Raw genomic sequence first — 19482 nt, 5'->3', positions numbered from 1 at the left:
TCTGTCACATTCACCTTGAATTCCACAATAAGAAAAAAAAAAACTTTAGGAAATCGGCAGTTACAATGGCTGCATCTGAATGAAATATCAGGGATGAGATGAGAAACTCTAGCTTTCTAGAAAGATCTTTCTTCCATCAGTGACCAGTGGATAAACAGAAGCATAAAAACTCTGCCTAGTGATGTCCAGACTATCATTTATTTTACCAATATGTTGACCTAGGTTTTCTTTTTCCAGTTCTATCATGTTGACATAATTTTTCAAATATTAGAATGAAAATGCAAGATTTTGATCAATTATCCAGAGTTTTTCTACCTAAAATCCAGCTCATCTAAAAGCTGGGTGTATTTGAAGACTGCATCTGGAAATCCAATGCACTGTCTGGTACATAGAGGACCTCAGTACAAATATCATAGTTAATTAATTGAGAAGACCAAAAGATACCACCAGTTCAGGGGTGATGACAGCAGACAAGAAAACAAGAGTTTTCAAACTTACTGCCAAGGGAGGAAGATTCCACTTTGATTTCCAACTTCTAACGTCATAGGCAGAATTTTATCAATGTGCTTTTGATATTACAAACTCCTATGCTCCTATGCTATTAGGGCCATGCATGAAGTGCTGATTTGGGGCATGTTTTAAAGGAAGGAGGAAAGAGGGCTGATGTTTATTGAACTCTTGTGTGCAAGACAGTGTGCTGGTTGCTGAGCATTCTCTCAGGTATCTACGGTAACATGCTATGGGTGGTATCTTGACCCCATATTACAGACGAGGCTCAGCAAGGAGAATCACCTGGCTAGGAAGTGGTGTTGCCAAAATCCAAACCCAAGGTTGCAAACTGTGCCAGTGCCACAGGCTGCCCCCTTTAGGTTAGCCACTGCAAGTGCATGCAGAAAAGAGGGGAGGAAGATGGTTCAGAAGAAATCTGTGTAAAGGAAGAGAACATAGTAACTCACAGAAGCCTGCTATCCCAGCCACTGTGCTCCACTTCTTGCCCTTGGTGAGAGCAAAGTTAAGTGAGCTTGGTGCAGAATCTTGCTGTTCACAGTTTAGTCAGAGGACTGACTGGAAGTTATGGCATCACCTGGGAACTTGTAAGAGGTACAGAATATCAGTGCCTACCCCAGACCTACAGAATCAGAATTAGCATTTTTAATAAGATCTCCAGGCAATTCATCTGCACATTAAACTTTGAGAAGCACTGACCTAGAGATGGGTGGGAAATGATAAAGATGCTGACTGAGTAGTTCTAGTGAAGCATAAGATCATTTCTGGGTAAAGGCAATTCTACATTAGCTTGAGAAGAATCAAAATTTTATTATTTAAAAAAAAAAATAACAGACTTTCTTCCAACTGTGAGTTTCATGATTGGTGACTCAAAATAGGAAATGAATCTTTCTCTCCCTAAACATTTAGATTGCTTTTGGACTACTAAACCATGAGTGTATTTATGCACAGGCACACAATTGTCTTCATAATTAGAAAAAATGCTAGCCTAGGACTTTATTAGAAGCTACCATTGGCATTGTTTGGGAGGTTAAAGGAAGACCAAGTGTGATTCCATTGTATTTGATTTCTAAAAATACAATTTTGGTTTTGTTTTTCAACATGCAGAATGATCTGCACAATTCATGTGAATGCAAACCTTAAGGACGGAATGGGGCTGTGGTTTTCACAGTGCCTCTTTGCCCAGGCTTCTCTGTACCCAGTCTCTAGGGAAGCTCTTTTCAGTCTGCCATGAGACCCCCTATGGAGGTTTTTGGAAGTGACCTTTGTGTTCTTTGAAAGTTTACCACCCACCTGTTGCTGGGAAGCTTTGCAAGAAAGTTTGAAGAGGAGGAAGATGTTTTGTAGTTGACTGGACCACTTCACTGCTGAAAGAGACTTGTCAGTACCCCATTGTTTTCAATTCCACCATGGAATTCTTCCTCCCTTCTTGCTCCTTGTCTCCTTGTGATGTCCTTGTGTGTTGGATTCCTGCACCTGGTAGGTCTTCCCATTTAAACACAGACAACCTAAGGACATTATACCTCCCTCCTGTGGGAATATTCCTTGGGACCAGATGTGACTTGATTAGGAAGGAGAAAAAAGAGAGGAGAGTAGAATGGATGGGGGAGTGTATTTTAAAATGTTCCCTTACTTTTGGATCTCTTCCTCCTTGTGGCTGCTGTTCAGTCTCAGTTTCACAAAACTTCAAATATCCATTCAGGGTTCTTTGAGAACTAGGACTGCTGACTGTAGGAACCAAGAATTTTAAGTACAGAATTAAATATTCCCTTTGTCTTTTTGCCAAACTGATTTAAAAAAAAAAAAAAAAGAAAAGCACCATGGGTTTTCTTAACAGGTTAAGGGGGGACCAGAGGAGCCAAAAAGCCATTTCCTTCACCCAAAGGACTCAGCTGTGAAGGGAGGAAGGAAACACAGTCTCCCCTTGTCTGTACACCCTACTAAGGGATCCAGTTCCTGAGCTCTTCTGGTGTGGATTGTAGGTTTTTACCACATTTGTTTTCTTATGAAAGAAGATTATATTGATAACTACCATCTTCCTACATAATTTAGAACAATTTGGTGAGATCTTTTATTGCCAGGGAAGTCCTTGTCACGACCTTAAGGAAGAAGAAAAGAAGAAAGGAAGGAAGGAAGGAAGGAAGGAAGAAAGGAACACAGGCAGGCTCACGCCTTCCTAGCTACTCAGGAGGAAGAGATCAGGAGGACTGAGGTTCAAAGCCAGCCTGGGCAAATAGTTTGTAAAACTCTATCTTGAAAAAACCCATCACACAAAAAAATGGGCTGGTGGAGTGGCTCAAGGTGTAGGCCCTGAGTTCAAGCCCCAGTACCACAAAAAAAGAAGGAAGGAGGGAAGAGAAGGAAAGGAAAGGGAAGGGAAGGGAAGGGAAGGGAAGGGAAACCTGTTTGCCTTGCTGATTAATGTAACCTAAACTGTTGGTTTTTCTTTACATAATCTAGGTTCAGGGTATCCACTGTGACTGTTAGATAAGGTATATATCCATCCAATAGTTACGAGCAGAAAGACCTCAGGCTTTCTAGTCCAAGAGATAGGATTCTTATATTTAAGCTTTTCTCAAAAGAGATCTGTCCTAAATAAGCCACTACAGGACAACATTCATTCTCACCGAGAGGTGTGTCATTAACTTTGGCTGGCGGGGAACGCCTTATCAGGGAAAGAAGCTGGTACCAGCAATCCTGACAAGCGTCCGGGAAGTAAGTAATAGAGCTGGGCCTCATGCACATGGATGGAAGTCTGGTCTTCTAGCCTCAGGAAGAGCTGCCAGAACTTAATTGGGCCCTGTCCATCACATGCAGTACCCTGGGATCCTTAAGCACAAATGGCTACAGAGGTTAGTGAGTAGGATGCCTTAAGCTGGTTGGGAACATATTAAAAAGACACACAAAATAGATCTAAACCACCATGGATACCTGATACCAAATGGCAACTGATATGTGACTTGACTTCCACTAGGCAGCAGGGAGTAGTGTGGGTTGTAGGGACTGGAGAGTTTGCATTCTGCCCAAAGACAGCAACCACTCCTTCAGATCAAGTTTTAATTGTGTAACACAGGAACATTGGCCTTGTGTTGCCACAATTTTTATATTCAGGAAGACATATATTTAAAGGAAACATCTGGATGTGTAAATGTTGGAATATAAAAGTGCTAGACAACCATTGTTAATCCAAACAGTATATAGGGAGTCACGGTATCTCACTTGTGAAATAAATCTTCATTGCTTAACCAATGTGATTGAAAACATCAGCCACTCTTTCTATGATAACAAAAGTCACTTCTCATAATAAAAGTAGGAAAATATATATTTCAAACTATGTTTGCCATTGCAAACTATGTTTCTAAAAAAATCAAAGTAGAATTAGATAGCACATCCCAAAATAGTTTTCTTGTGCTAGTGTAGAAAAAAGAGAATGAAACTTACTGTTCACACTTGAGAGTGAGTACAGGAAGCCTAAGGACTTTGCCATTATATTATCATAGAATTTGTTTCAGAGAAGATGTTTTAAGTTTTGGATCTTTCTAGAAAGGTCCACGATTTTGAAAAACCTGGAGGGCCAATCATTGGGAACACCATCTTCCCCAAAGGCAGAATCATCTTCCTAAAATCCTTGAGCTAAAGGATATTGGGCCAAAAAACAAAGCAGAGTAAGAAAACAGGGGAAAAGAATAAGGGCTGTCTAGGACAGACTTCATCAGCCACCATGAGGTGGTTCTCATGAGACCAGGGAACTTTCAACCTAGCCTCCCCCAACTATAGAATAGTGCTCCAAAGATAAACCCTTCTAGTTCATGGTGTGTGTGTGTGTGTGTGTGTGTGTGTGTGTGTGTGTGTGTGTGTATAAGATGGGACTCAGTAATGGGAAACAAGAGTTACCTTATATTACCCCTTACTGCAGTTGGCTTTTAATTAATTGCTGCCTAAAGAGGTCTATCTTCCTGAGTACTACAGCCAACTTTTAGACATCTTATTCATTATATATTCATTTGCTTAATAAATATGTATTGATTACCTGATCAATGCTGGTAGCTATTTGGGCAAAAAGAAGTTGTCAGTTAAGGAAGAAAGATATGTCATCCTAGATCTGCAGACGTATACAATTCAGAAGTGGAAATGAGGAATATACATTGATGACTAATTCCAGGTGAAGTAAGAGTTACACATGGCCTTGGGGGCATATAAGCCATTTTGGGGCTCCACAATAGAGGGAAAGGAGTGACCTAGCCTCATGAGGCCTTGTAGATACAAAACCTGCTCTGGGATAAATCTGTCCAAATTGGGTTGCAGAGTCAAGGCTGAGCCAGGCTGGAGAAGCCTTAATGTAAAATAAAACAAACCTGGGCATTCTAGTCTTGATGCACCCCTCCTAGCTGTAGACCTGCTAAACAAGGAGCTTTCTTTCCTGTTCACTTCCCACCTCCAAGTGATGGAGTTAAGGGAATCATCACTTAGGGCCATTTCTGCACTGAGATCCTGGCTGCACATGTGTCCTGGACCTAGAGGGTTAGAGGTTTGGCAGCTCTCCCTCCCTCTTCTGTAGGAAGATCCCTACCTTTCAGAGGCACCCCAGGGGCCATCCAGAAGGCCCAACACAGTATTCCCATTGCTCTAGAGGAAACTGGGATTCAACAGTGACTATGGGAGTAAATACATGTCACTGGATGGCCACCCAGACTTTAGCTATCAGCCTCTATCCCATTTCCTGCCTTAGTAGAGACTAGAACATCTCCTGCACTGCATCCTATTTGAATTATTCTCCTAGCCTGTTTTTGAACATTTACAAGGGAAGGGTTACCTGTTGTATTTGTTGATACGAATAATTCATAGCATAAGAAGTCTGTCTTTTCAAGTCCAAGTCCACAGCAAGATGGGACTTTGTCCAAAGTGGCAGAACCTGAATTAGAGTCACATCTCCAATCCTTCTCCATCCCTCCAGCCTTGGAGCATTCCTGAAACAGTGAAATCAAGGTAAAAATGCCCACCTAACAAAACACTTGATATTTAAGTTTCTTCCTCTCTCTCTACCGAAACCCTCAGACTTACCTTCTCAGTGTGGCCTCAAGTACAGCCTGCAGAGGCAGAGTAATCTAAAGGAACCCGGAGGCCTCAGAATCAGATGAGCCTGGCCTTCAGTCCCCTGTCTGTTAGTTGATAGCTATGCAATTTCACCTCTTAGAGTTTCTTAATTAGTGAAATGAGAATAATACTAACAATTTCTCAGTGTTGAAGAATTAGCTCAATATGTAAAATACCTGGTGCATAGTAGAAACTCAGTGAAATGATGGGAGCTATTAATTACTGTTGCTGAAAAAAAAAACCCTCAAATGTAGTTAGTTCAGAGATGAGTTTACATGTAGTTCATTGAACTGGAGGCAGAAATATGAGGGTATGTTATATTGAAGAATCATTCAACTGATCTTTTTGGTATATCTTTCCAAGGGAGGAAGGAATTGGAATGCAATGGATTCTCAAAGTCCTCTGTGATTCTTCCCACATCCACGGGCTTTTAGGAGCTGCCCTGGTGTAACTGTCTACTGCTCACTGACCCTTTGCCAGCTGTACTGGCACGATATCAAGGCCTGGTCCCTGCAAGGCCTATAGTATCTGAGGTTCAGTATAAAGCTTTCTGAGCAACGTAGGGTTTTACCTTATCATCAGTACTTGTTTTCAGCCTGACTCCTGGATGTCCTGTTAGGAGATAGTTCTCTTGATTCACTTCTTCCTCAGAATTCTACTGCATAAACAAGCCTGAGCTCTAACACATAAATAATTCTAACTTTAATACCAAACAGACTTAGCCACACTTTGCCTGCTACACCCTGGGAACAGGGAGGCTGAAAGTGTAGGGAATTGAAAGGGCCTGGGAGAGAGGAAGAGATGTCAGAATTTCTATGGAGAGTCTGAGGAGTTAAGTAAAAGAATTTTGTGCAAATTTTATGAAAAATTCCTTTATAGCCTTTTATACAATAGAAGCCATTTCTAAGTGTTTCTCCCACCCAACTTGGGACACACACAGGCATAAAATGACAAAGAAGCTCAACTTCTAATGCTAAGCCACATTTGAATGCCACATTTTATTTATGGTGACATTTTATTTGCTTGTTTGTTTAAAAAAAAAAAAGGGTAGGTGGCTAGGAAAGTCCCAAATGGGCAGATGACACAGATAATACAGAGGGCTCCTCTTAGCCAGAGTGCTGAGGTGTCCAAAGACTCCTACAAACAAGCTCCCTACCCCTCAGGAAACCTGAACTGTTTCCAAGAAGTCAAGAGTTTGTTTGGAAGGGGCAGACTGAGCCTAAGTCTACAAAAACAAGCAAATGAGTGATACACATGAAATCAGGCATATATGCGGTTAGTCCTTTACAAATGCTACAAGTTAAGAAGATGATCAGGATTAGGAGCTGAACTGGAAGAAATTAGCATGGGCCCCATTATTACAGAAGCGGGGGGCTGGACTAGTAGGGATAGGGTGATAGTCTAGGGGAGGGACCAGCTAAGAACTGGCCCCAAATGGGACCTCTGTAGGAGAGAAGAATTGCAAGTGAGTAAGGAGTTAAGTGGAATATTACAAGGATCTATATGAGAGACTAGGGGTGGGTTTAGGAACTAACGGAATGACTTTAAGGAATAGAGGAACATGAATACCAACAGGGAACTGTTCATGCTTACATGTGGGGCAAGGCAGACACCTGCGAGTCTACTGAAGTTACTACAAAGGCTTTGATGAAAGATGTGCCCCTTGCAACAGCTCAGAGTACACCATTCGGAGGATGTTGAGAGGTGTTCAACTTCCGGTGTCAACCCAAGACCCACAGACTCCAGCAACCACCTGAGACTATCCAATTGACCTACCAAGTTCCAGTGATAGGAAAGTGTTATCTTCCCTCAAACACACTGTTTATCTTTACTTCCTAAACAAGTGACATTATTAGGGTCTTTAAAACAACAACAAATGACAACTTCTCCTGAGCTAGGTTAAGTAAAAGTCAGAAATTATTTATTATCATAATGTGTCAGGAAATGTAGTTCATATTACAGGCAACTAGTTTATTAATTTGACTGAATTTTCTCTTGGGTTTTTTCCCTTTATGGGAAGTGATTTTAGCAGAGCCTCAATGCCCCAGAGAGCTTGGTACTAAAAGAGTGTGAAGCTTAGGAAGTGTTATTTGGCTTTTATTTTAAGTGTAGCTCACATTCTGTAGAAGTACCTCTTCCTCTTCATCAGTTATTGGTCAATTTTCTGATCTCTGGCTGCTGTCTTTAGGAAGGACCTGTAACCATAGGAGGCTGAATTTTGCTAATGGAATGTTTAAGAATGAAATGAAGCAGACCTTCAAGCTGGCAAATCCTGTATCTCTCTAGATACAACAGATGTAGACTTGCAGTACATCTCCTATTGCTGTAAGGGATCTGTACCGCCAAATAGACTATCCAAAGACCCTCTCTTACCACCACCTCCCCACCACCAACAAAATACCACATACAAACCCACACTGCAGAAGGTCATGAACAGACTCAGTAATCCAAACTTAGGGAAAAATCATAGCCACATGGCTGATGTGCTATTCGAGGGTACTGTGTCAAGCAGCAAATGGAAAATGTGAGTTAGCCATTTCATCCGTGCTGAGGGGACCACCAGGTCGAAAGTGTGGGTTCTCTCATTGGCATTCCCATTAAAGTCCATGGTCCAGGAGCCCAACTGGGGAAAAAGCCAAAGCATTCAGTCAAAGGATCCTGTCCTTTTGTTCATTTGGCAACCAGTATCAAACTTGAATGATTCTTCCTTTCAGCGAGTTGGTTAAGTGCTTTGAGGTCACACAGACCTAAATAACTAGGCGTGTACCCTTTTTACCATACTTTATATAGCTCTATTTCCTCACCTGAGACATGTTGATGGTACTGATGAACCTTCATAATACCTGCCACCTCCCTTCCACCTGGGGACCTTAGGAGGATTAATTAGGTACATCTGTAATATACTTGGCACTCCTTGGAGAAAGATTCTACATAAAAGCAAAGTATTATTATTTCTAAGAGATATGATACTTATTAGCGCCTTGTAGGATCATTAAGCAAATAGATTATGCTTCCCTTTAGAGAAATTATCTCCCAATGTTCCTAACTCTTAGAGTCTAGAATAGAATATATACTTAAATTTTTTAAAATAATTTTTAAATATTTGGGGAAGCTGGTTAGTTGGTGAAAGGGAATGGGGGCAGATTTCTAATTCTAAGCATTATCCTGAAAGCTTGTCTTTGAGGACTTAGTTACCAAAGAAAAATAGCCATTTCTATCACCTGATTTCATAAGTTGTCCTTGTCTCCATTCTCATAATTACATACTGAAGACAGCTCTACATTTGTAAGTTTGATCATTTTAGGGCCTTTTGCCCCCTCTAGTTGTTGAATCCTTTGATTAAATCATGCTGCAGTTAAGTAACTATTCACCAATCACAGGGTCACTGTTGCTCACATACTTGTGGTGACATTTTACAAATTGATAATGTAAGTTATGAGTGGAAAAATTTAAACCCAAGCTCCAGTCCACAGAAATTTCAGTGAAAACTCAAACCAGTATTCATTTTAGATTTGCCTCATTTTCCAGAGTTTGTCAAAATTCCTTATTTGGCATTTCAAACAAGCTCAGTCTTCAGATAAAACCAGCTGGCATGCCTCATGTTTTGGATAATTTGATACTTTCAAGAAAGTGCAAAGTGCCTAAGTTTCTTTGCTGTGTAGGTAAGGAACTATTCTGCCTTTCTCTTTTTCCTTTTTTTTTTTTTCTAGCACAAAAATACCAATAATAAGATGAGACTCTTGCTAGAAGGAAAGCAAAACAAAACACAAAGCAAAAATAAAAACCTTGAGACATTAAAATGAGTGGCTGAGTGAGGTGTAAAGAAGACTCTGTAATGTCTCTTTGGGCTCAGGAAGAGCCTTGCCGCCCCCGGCAGTCACATGTGGAAACTCAAGTGAATCAGATCTTAATCCATTAAATTCATTCACAGTGAAATGTAATATAGGTCAGGGAGGAGAACGATATGGTATCGTGTGTGAGCTCATTCACCATGCACAGCAATGTGAGTTGGGGGTGCTGAGGGGAGGGACTGCAAGCCAATGTTGTACAATACATAATGGAAACCATGGTATGAAACTGAATGGATCACAAACAGGGCCTGGAGGCTGTGTCTCTAAGGTAGTGTTCTATGACTTAGCACCCCTCCAATCTTCATGATGCATTCAAAGTCCCCACAACTATTCTTGGCCATCTTGTTCAAGCACTTATCTTTTATTTTAGAAGAAGATTATGCTTCTTTCTGAGGCATTTAAGCCAAACCCAGTCAACTTCTATGAAGAGCAGGGGCAAAGAAAAGGAAACAATAAGAGGGTTCTGGTGATTGTTTTGACTTTTGTATCTCAGCCTCTTCAGCCCCACCCTCGAAGAACTGCCTCCAGCATCTTCAGGGAGCCACCCAGGCCATGTGACAGCCAGTTTGTGGGTTGTGTTTGCTCCTAGGATAGGTGTGATGAAAAAGGAAAAAGGGAGTCAACACCCTCCTCTCCTTGCAGCCACCTCCCACAATTCACCTCCAACCTGAAACCATGAAAATGAACCAGAAAAAAAAAAAAAAACCTTAATTTTATACTTCATCTAGTCAAGCTTGGAGTCACCATTTTTGACACAGCTGTGTTGCCTAGAGTTCAAGGTAAAATTCTTTTGAGGGTAAGGAAGTCTTTTTCACGCCCATTTCATTGGAATTGATGTTTTTAAAAAGAAGTTTAATAAATAATCAAAACCAAGTTCAGTTTATTATACCCACTATGAAAGTAGAATAATGCTCACTAAAAATTTGGAAAAGACACAGAAGTAGAAAGGGGGAAAATACTAGATGCAATCTACAATCTTGGTTAAATTTTTGGTGTATTACCCTCTAGGCCTTCTTTTTTCCTTTTCCCTTTGTTTCCCCCCTTTCTTTTGAGTTCTCACATTTTTTATAAATCTCAGGTAGTGTGTTTCCAGGTGCAAATGTGTGGTATTTGGAAGTATGTCACATTAACCATAACCCAAGGGCAGGTAAGAATACATCTTAAATTACCCCATACACTTCTTCCAGCACCTTCTCCACTCATAGGTCATTAAAAAGCATGTGTGATATGAGTTGGCATCTCCTTCGGGTCCATGAGACAAGCAGAGAAAATGTTAGGGTGACATCAGTCTAATCACCATAAAGTAGATTAAGCCTCCAAGCCCTAGTGGTAAAACCTGCTTCTGGCTGTCCCCATCTAAGCTGCCCTCCCCCACCCCGTAGCCATTGCTGATTAATTGTGAGCTGTTGTAGTTTAAGGCAGAGGAAGGAACACTTGTGCCCTCTGTCTGTTCTGTGTCCATGGAAGAGAGTAGAGCCAAGTGGAAACACGGCTAGCTACACACAGGGCATGTTTCCATAACACATTTTAGTACTTGCTGTGTTTGTCAGTGGACCTAGGCCTCAGAGAACTTTCCAAGGTGAAAACCTAACATCACTTCCATGGACATTGAGGGTAAAGCCCTTAACCCTGCTACTTAATGAGAACAAAATTAAGTGCTTCTCTAAGCAGCTTAGATTTATCTTGTCAATGTAAGTGGTAGGAGGTTTCTTTGTGTGCTTTAGAAAAGAGATTGTGTGTGTGTGTGTGTGTGCTAATCTGAAGAGTCGTCTCCTTGTTTCATTATGTCACCATCCACACTGTCCCTTTATGATAGACAGGGTTCATCTATTCCCCTGCTCTAAACTTAATTGCTTTGCAATTAATTCTTTGTTGAAAATAGCAAAACTCCTAAACGCAGAACCTCTCATTGTGATAAAGTCTGTTTATGGACAGAGGTCAAGAGGACGTATTGGAGTGTTATCCACAGTACTGCCACGATATTTTGAATGCAAATGGTGAGAAAGGAAAGGCCTGTGCTCCACACGGTAACTGGAGGGAGACGGTTTCCTCCCAAACACACTGAGTGCTTTCTCAGCTTTAAGCACAGCATTGTAGAAAAATCTTATTGCAATAATCTTAAGGATGAACTCTATGACAGCCACTTATACATGCAGTATTTTGCTTAACCCATATAAAATCTTCCAAGCTAGGTGAGAGTAACAATTCCTAAGGTTACACACCTACTCCTAAAGGGATCCCTCCCATGTTAGAAATGGCGAAGTGGCTGCCATGCATAATACACTGAATCTGAATTACAACATGTGAGAAAGGTACCCACATTACTCCAGCTCCCCAGAAGAGAAACTGAGGCTGAGGAGGAAAAAGTGACTGGGCCACCGTTCCACAGCTGGTGAGTGATGAGCTCAGCTTCACACTCAGTCATCTGCTTGTGGTCTCAGAACTCTAATCTACTGTCTTCTCAAAGTCCTTGTCCCTACCTGCCATCAGCCCATGTCTTTCCACATTCACCTGCATGGTACTGGGTCAGTGAAGTTCTCTTGGGGGCGAGGGACAGGGGACCCACAGAAGTGTGACCTTTCTGCACAGTTGCTCTTGTGTCACAGTCTTCTGGACCTTTGAAGAGCCAGAGACTCATGAAGCAACCCGGTAACCTCATGGCCCTTTCCCAATGCTGTCTCATCAATCTTCCTGTTGGACTTCAAGGTCAGTGGTGAGCACGTTCGCCATGCAGAAGGACCAGGCACGATCTTCCTCTCCTACAAAAGCAGTCTGGGTACACAGGACTTGACCAGGAGGAAGTAGAGCGTGCTGAGCAGCGCAGAGGCAGGGGACACCCCAGAGCACGAGCCATGCTTGAGGACCTGGGCACTGCCAGATATTTGCATGGAGCAGGTCACAGATACAAGTTCAAGTGAGTCCTCATAGATACAAAGGGAGTCTGCAGTGAAAGCATACTCGTGAGTTTCCAGTACTGCGCCCACTTTCAAACCATAGAGAAATGGACTCTCCAGTTAGAAGTTTCTCTGTGAGTCCCTGTGAGATTCTTTCTCACTTCTTACATGAAACTTCTCTTAACTTCAGTCCCTCTGATCCATGATGGCTCTTCCCCATGCCCCTCTTCACTCTGAACACCAAAGCTTTGGGTTCAGTGCTTCTTGGAAGATAAGGTGCTGGCAGACAGCTAGCTACACATTTCTTGAAAGCAGTTTTGACTCATTTGGCAAATATTCAAGAGATACTATGTGCCAAGTACATATAAAATAAAGCAGTGTGATCGCTGTAAGAGTAGTAATCTATCTTTGGCTGGTTTAGAAAAGTTGCCCCCCTCTTCTAGAGGTGGAGGCAGACTTGCACCCAGGCGCATGGATTAGTGAATGAGATGTTCCCACCTATCCCTTCACTGATGCCCTTGGACTGTGACCACGCTGCACTACAGACCACAGCCAGCCAGACTGAGGATACCCTAAGGATAAACAACCAGTACAGCTGGGGTGTGACGATAGCCAGAAGCCATGCACTGAATCTTGAATAATGGGATTTAGCCTCATTAAAGGGAAGAGAAAGGATGAGCATTCCTGTCAGAAAGAACAGAAGACCCAAAAGCTCAGAAGTCTTTAAGAACATGGACCTTTGGGGAGCTGGAAAGACTGAGAAACCAGGAGGCTTTCTTTATAACTACCTTTCTTGATGCCTTGGACCCAGCATCATGTTAGGAAAACATTCATTGCTGATGTAATAACACCAGGGAAAAGATTTCTGATTTTTTCCCTTTGCTTTATCACCTGAGCTATTTCTTCTCCTCACAAAGTAGAGATTGATGTAAGTTATACATGGTCCCCTATCCTTGAGGAGTGAGTTGGATTCCTGCCCTCTAAGAGAGGAATGAAAGAATTCCCTTAAGTATCATCACATTGGCTCTGCTGTAAAGATTCTAAGGATTTAGGGGATGGTAAGGCAGGATCAAAGGCCAACTTTGCTCTATTCTCTCACAGTGGCTTTACCTCCTCTTTCAGGAATGCATTACTGCAAAACCAGTGTTCCACAGTGCTTCTTGAAATGGCACTTGTCCTGGCAAAAAGAGTTAATAAGAATGGCTAGTACATTTTGAACTGATTGTTGTTCTGGTTCTCCAACCTTGCTGACTTCTCTCCTGGACCAAAAGCAGGTCAGATAGTGGAACAGCAATGGCTGCAGTGCATGGTGGTCTATGTGTGTACTTTGTTTCTACTCTCAGTAGATATTAAAATATCACTAGTAGTTTTGATTGTAGGGAAATACTAAATCTACCAAAGTTGAACGCAACACTTTCTGTTAGCTATGCCAGTGATCCGAAACAAAAAAGTGTTCAAAGTGAGAGCCACAACTGTACTTCTCTTGCTGTAATCTCTATTTTACAAGGAAATCAGGACACAGACCCAGGTTTACCCAGTGAAGACAAATTTAAGAAATAGATGCTTCAAATCTCAGTTTGTCATATTTCCTGAAGGAGTGAGTTGACTCAAATTCGATATGTGAAGTTTTAGGGCTGGAATTTGGCTCTGAGTTTTCTGGTATTCTTATTTGTTTGTTTGATTGTTGTTGTTGTTATTTTTCCTGACATGTCAGACACACTGACATGTCTTTTGGGAGTGAAGATAAAGACATGAGATGGCATGTTGTTTAGATTTGAATATCAAGAAGTAGAGTGGAGTAATTTATCTAAAAGGTAAGCTAAAGAAAGAAAAAAAAAGACAGAAGTATGTCTAAATACATTACATTTGAATTTTAAAGTTAAATTGAAAAATAAAATTATAAAAATTTTTAAAAGATGTGTATATATGTTTTTGGAGTAAGAAAAGTCTTTTTCACAAATAAAAGACTGATAGATTAGATCCTATTGTCATAGATATTTTAAATTTCAACATGTGAAAAACCACTTAGACAAAAGTCAATAGGAAAAAAAATCTGAGCTGGGAAAAAGGCAACATATAACTAACCATTCAGAATTCTTATAAATTGGTAAGTAAAGAATTAATACCACAATGCAAAAATAAGCAAGGATTCTGAACAGGCAATTAACAAGAGAAGAAATGAAGAAGTTAAAAAACTTCTTCAGCAATCTTGTAAGTGAATAAAAAATGTAAATCTAAAAGGGACAACTTTTAAATCAACTAAATAATCAAGATTTTTACTTTGCACGATAATGTTTAGGGTTGGTGAGGGTATATACTACTCCAGAAATTAGAAATTAATAAACACTGTCTACAAGATAATTTGATGATGCACATTTCTTTTTAGATGTTACACTTTCAAGAAAATAAATTTTTTTTGGTGGTACTGGGACTCAAACGCAGGGCCTCACATTTGTTAAGCAGGCATTCTACCCCAGCCCAAGAATATACCTTAAAAAAAAAACCACAAGTGTCACAAAAGATACATATGGCAGAGATATTTATGGTAGAGTTGCATTCCAATAACTAAAAAATGACATGAAGGGCTATAGTTACTCATAAATGGGGGAGTTATTATTTCTCCCTAAACAATAGATTGTAATTTTTCTCAATGCTCTACAGTGAAGATGTATTACCTTTCTTTTTAAAATGATGATGCATCCTTCTTATTTTGTTCCTTTTTTTATTGTTGTGCTGGGTGGGGATACATTGTGGCTTTTACAAAAGTTCTTACACATATTATCAAATATATCATAGTTGAATTCACCCCCTCTACCAGTCTCCTTTATCCCTCTCCCCTCTATTCCTGGAATAGTGTCAGCAGATCTCATTTTTCCATTTACATACACACATACACAGCATTTGCACCATATTCACCCTCCTACTCCCTTTCTCCGCCTCCTCCCTCCCCCAACTGGTATCAATGCCCCCCTCCACCAGGGCTATTAGAATGCTTTTCTACTGTCATATTTACCTGGGATTTAACAGGAGGCAGGGGCTGGCATGGGAGTGAATAGCCCTGGGAAGGAATATTTTATCACTGACATTGCTCAAAATTGTCAGCTCATGGTAATAATCAAAAGCAAACCAGCTCTTAGTTGGGTTTTTTATTGTCTTTAAATTATTGCCTGCGTGTTAGGCGACTGCTCCCACACATCCCCCCCTTTTCAAACATGGCTGCTGCTGCTGCTGAGGCTCCTAGAAAGAGGAAGGGACAACACTCAGTTTAAGCATGGAGTATGTAAAAATCACTTGAAATCTGTGCATTAGACCAACTTCTACAATAAAATGCATAATCACTTCATGACTACAAATACTGAAGATCTTTCCAGCTTACCCAGGTGATTCGACTTCAGTGGAGTGTCACCCTTGTCACTTTGTAGGCTTTTCTCTCCTACGCACATGGAGACCCCGAGGGAGCCTCCTTATGTTGTTCCTCTACAGTGACTTCACAAGCAGGAGTGTTGCTGGCTGACTGAGGGGTAGAGCTGTGTGTTTCTATCCCGGAGGAACCGTGAATGAGACACCATGGAATATGAATGAAGATTCCCCCCAGGCACCCTATAAATTTATTATAAAGTGCTAGATTTTGAAATAACAAAAATAACTTATGAGATTTGAGAAAAGTATAAAAAACTAGAAATTGATTTCTCTTTGGGGTCATGCTAGCCCACAGAATCTGAGTAACAGGCCTGATTTTGTTAACACAAGAGCAGCCCAATTTAGTCTAAAGCAGACAGAATTACTGCGATGGGTGAAAGAGTGGCTCTGAAGGTTCAGGCACTGGGAAGTGAAAAGTAGCCCTGAGTGAACCAACTTATCTAAAAGGGAATAGCAGGTGTAGACAGCTCTGCAGGTTGAGGCGATAAGAAAGCTGGGCAGATGTTGCATTCACTCTAACATCAACTTTGTAGAGGGAGGATCCATAGAAAGGTCACATTTAGGCTTTTGGTTTACTTGGAACCAACTAAGCTTCATTCCAGCAGCTGCATGGGATGCCTACCTTCAAACCAAGGCTTATGATTTTGAAACAACAATATGTTGAGATGTATACAGTTCTTTACACTGTTTTCCAACTGGCTATAAAGAAATACATAAGTAGAGGTAAAATTAGTAGTGCAAAATTACTTAAAATCCTACAAAAAGCAATCCATACTAGTTGGCATTGCTTTTAGTTCATTGGAACTGAAAAAAAAAAGAAACTCTCCCTCCCCACCCCCACAATCCTATTTATCACAGCACCCACTCCAGTCTAAAAGCAAAGTACACAGCCCCTTTCCGAAACTGGACCCTAGTTTTACTATCTGTATAAATTCTTTTAAGTTTCCAGAATCATCTTTCCTGTGCCTGTTTCCCACCCCAGAAATAGGTAACATTTACCTTTTATATCAGTTTAATGAGAGAGGCATCACACACTCATTATGTTGATTCAAGTATCTGATCAGAAGAATAAGGACTGGGTCCTCAGAGAATAAAATACCCGGAAGGCTGTACCCATTTTAGGAAAACCAGGTCTTTACCTTTGCTCTTGCTTCACCTCAGCATTTTCTTCTGCAGCAGAAATAATACATTTAGTCATTTTGGAACAACGGTTTAATACATTCATCATTGCAGGTGCTCTTCCCAGAGTTTTGGCTCTGCAAGTGTTACATGGAGAGTGGGTCAAAGGTGACAAACAAGGTTCACACACAGTGAGGATTTTATGAATCCAGGGTGGGGAACAGTGTGGACAGAAGCACAGGATTAACATAGCTGAGGAACAGATCTATTAGGCTGTCAAAGGCCTGTGTGGCTGCACTGAGCTGGGGGAAGGGGAGGGACAATAAAAGAACAGCAAACTAAAGTCAGAAAAAAATGCTGGCTTCCTGTCCCTTTGCTTCTGGAACTAGGGGGTTGTTATATAATCCAAGCCAGCAGTTTGAGGGATTTGGCTAATAGTTAACTTAATTTTTCTGGAATGTCCTTTTTTTTTTTTTTTCTGTAAGTCAGTCTAAGTGAAAAGAAACTAGAACTCTCATCAATGAATCAAGTGCGGGAGGGGCCAGCTGGGCCAGCGGATTCCCCCTGGACCCCTTACATGTTACTCTTCTCCTTGGCTAAACTTGGAGAGCAGGTTAAATGAATTGTTCCCATTAGCGAGCTGATAGCACAGCTCCGTTAGATGAAGGAGACTCTGTACTTTAAATGTCACCGTGAGGAAAAGGTAGTGCTCATAGAAAAGTTGACAGTACCACTTGTGGCAGTATTTTACTATATAAAACGATGATTTACAGGAAGGCTCAGAGTTTCGGCATAATGTGCAATAATAATAAGACCTATGACAGCTTGTAAGTGATGTAGGACTCTGCAGCCTGGTGACTTGTCTGCGGCTCAGTCGTGGTAGGAGCAGTGCTTTGCGTGACACTTGATATCTAAGGCTGGCTCATTCTTGGATTGAGGCTCCTGTCTGAGTCTCGCTCACTGTCTGATTAGTCACTTTTGTCTTCAAATGCTGGAAGTAAAATCCTGAAAGTTTACTTACTTCATCCACCTACGTTTTATAGCTGCTTTTAAAGCACCCTGCCAAAAAGTGACATAAAGTATGACTGTTGAAGGAAACACACTAACAGTCAGGAGGAAGCTGATTAAGCTGAAAGCTTCCTCATGTCTGAGTTGAAAGCCATCGTCCTTATCAGTGTTGACATCAGAGGGATGACTTGTTTTCTTGGTCTTAACCTTGGAAACTGAGGCACAGGTTTCATTAGTGTAAATAGAGAGGAATAGAATTGGTCATCTTCATTCTATAGCAGTTGTAAGGATTATTTAAAATACTTAGATCATATATCAGCAGCTTTTGAAACACAAGTAAAGAAATAATCAGGGTGTTTACAGGGGAGAATACTATCACACATAGCAGAATGAGAGCAACACATTCTGAGAATTTCATCCTTTGGCAGCTGCATGCTTCCTTCACTGGGACATAACAAATTCCAATATTCCCTCACCATCAAGTGAAGTTATGTTCCTAAGATGTATCATGGTTGACAAAATTGTGATCGAAAAGGCTAAAACCTCATTGAAAACAGAAATTTAATGGAGGGGGAAGAGACTAAAGATTTGTTTTCATAAATAAAACAGATGAATATGTATACAGAATATACCTGTATCTGTTTCCTACCCTAGTAGCACATTCTTTGGCTATTGGAGAAATACTATTAATGCATATTCAAGGTCACAGGTAGCCACTTGCACATTTCCTGTAAGGTAAACAGAACCTTGTTTCAAAGTTTTCCAATATGGCTTAAATTTTTCTATTATGAAATTTTCAAGCATATACAAAGAGAGACAATAGTGTCCAGATTCAACACTGAGCTAGATTTTGCTACATTTGGTTCATCTATCCCTTTTTCCTTTGTTAAAGCATTTTAAATTCAATCCCAGCCATTGTATCATTTCATCCCTGCATATTTTAATATGTGTCCTGCTTGAACTAAAACACTTGCTACACTCACATTCTTCCTTGTTACTTTTCAAGGCCACTCAGAAAAGTTTTGTGATTGTTATTTTGTTTTGCTTTGTGGGCCTACTTGTCACATGAATCATTTTCCCTTTTTGTATCTGCCCCCGTGATCCAGCAGAGTATCAGTAAAGAAATGACATTGCCATATTATAGTTAAAAAGAACTATCTACAGTGTACCCCTGCACAAAATAATGTGTGAACGAAAAATGAATTAAAAAGAATGATCCAAAACTCAGGTATCAAATAAAAATAATAATCAGCGAGGGATTCAAAATTTAGGACTATAGAAATATAAAACAGAACTATCATAAAAATAAAGTTTAAAAATTAATTTGGCAAAGAGGGTTTTGCCAAATAGCTATTTCCTATTAGTCCCAGTGTAATTCAATGTCGATGACATCCTGACTTTATTTTAAAATCACTTTGAATAGGAGGGAAAGTGTTAAACCCAAGTTAACCTCAGAGCTGTTAGATCTAAGAACTCTGGGTACAGAAATCACTGTTTCCAAAAGAGCTTTCTCAGTCTCTTAAATGGGAGAGGGGAGCTCTTCCAAATCACCACGTCTGAGAAGCCATGCAGCCCTGCATCTTGCAATA

At 40.6% G+C, this 19482-nt stretch overlaps 1 protein-coding gene and 1 long non-coding RNA gene across 3 annotated transcripts in view; one reads left to right on the top strand and one right to left on the bottom strand.

Annotated features, from left to right (window-relative positions):
• The window catches only part of Rora (RAR related orphan receptor A), a 691433-nt gene that overhangs the window by 479887 nt on the left and 192064 nt on the right, over positions 1-19482 (top strand). The gene's annotated exons all lie outside the window — the stretch shown is intronic.
• Positions 15478-16598, bottom strand: LOC141420830 (uncharacterized). The gene is made up of 3 exons (XR_012445496.1): positions 16389-16598; positions 15723-15883; positions 15478-15583 (listed from the first exon to the last, which is right to left on the bottom strand). It is a non-coding gene; the product is annotated as an uncharacterized lncRNA (long non-coding RNA).

The sequence above is a fragment of the Castor canadensis genome, chromosome 2 (genome assembly GCF_047511655.1).
Source record: "Castor canadensis chromosome 2, mCasCan1.hap1v2, whole genome shotgun sequence".
NCBI classification, from domain to species: Eukaryota; Metazoa; Chordata; class Mammalia; order Rodentia; family Castoridae; genus Castor; species Castor canadensis.
The sequence above is the reverse complement of the archived record's forward strand: the minus strand, read 5'-3'. Positions and strand labels throughout refer to the sequence as shown.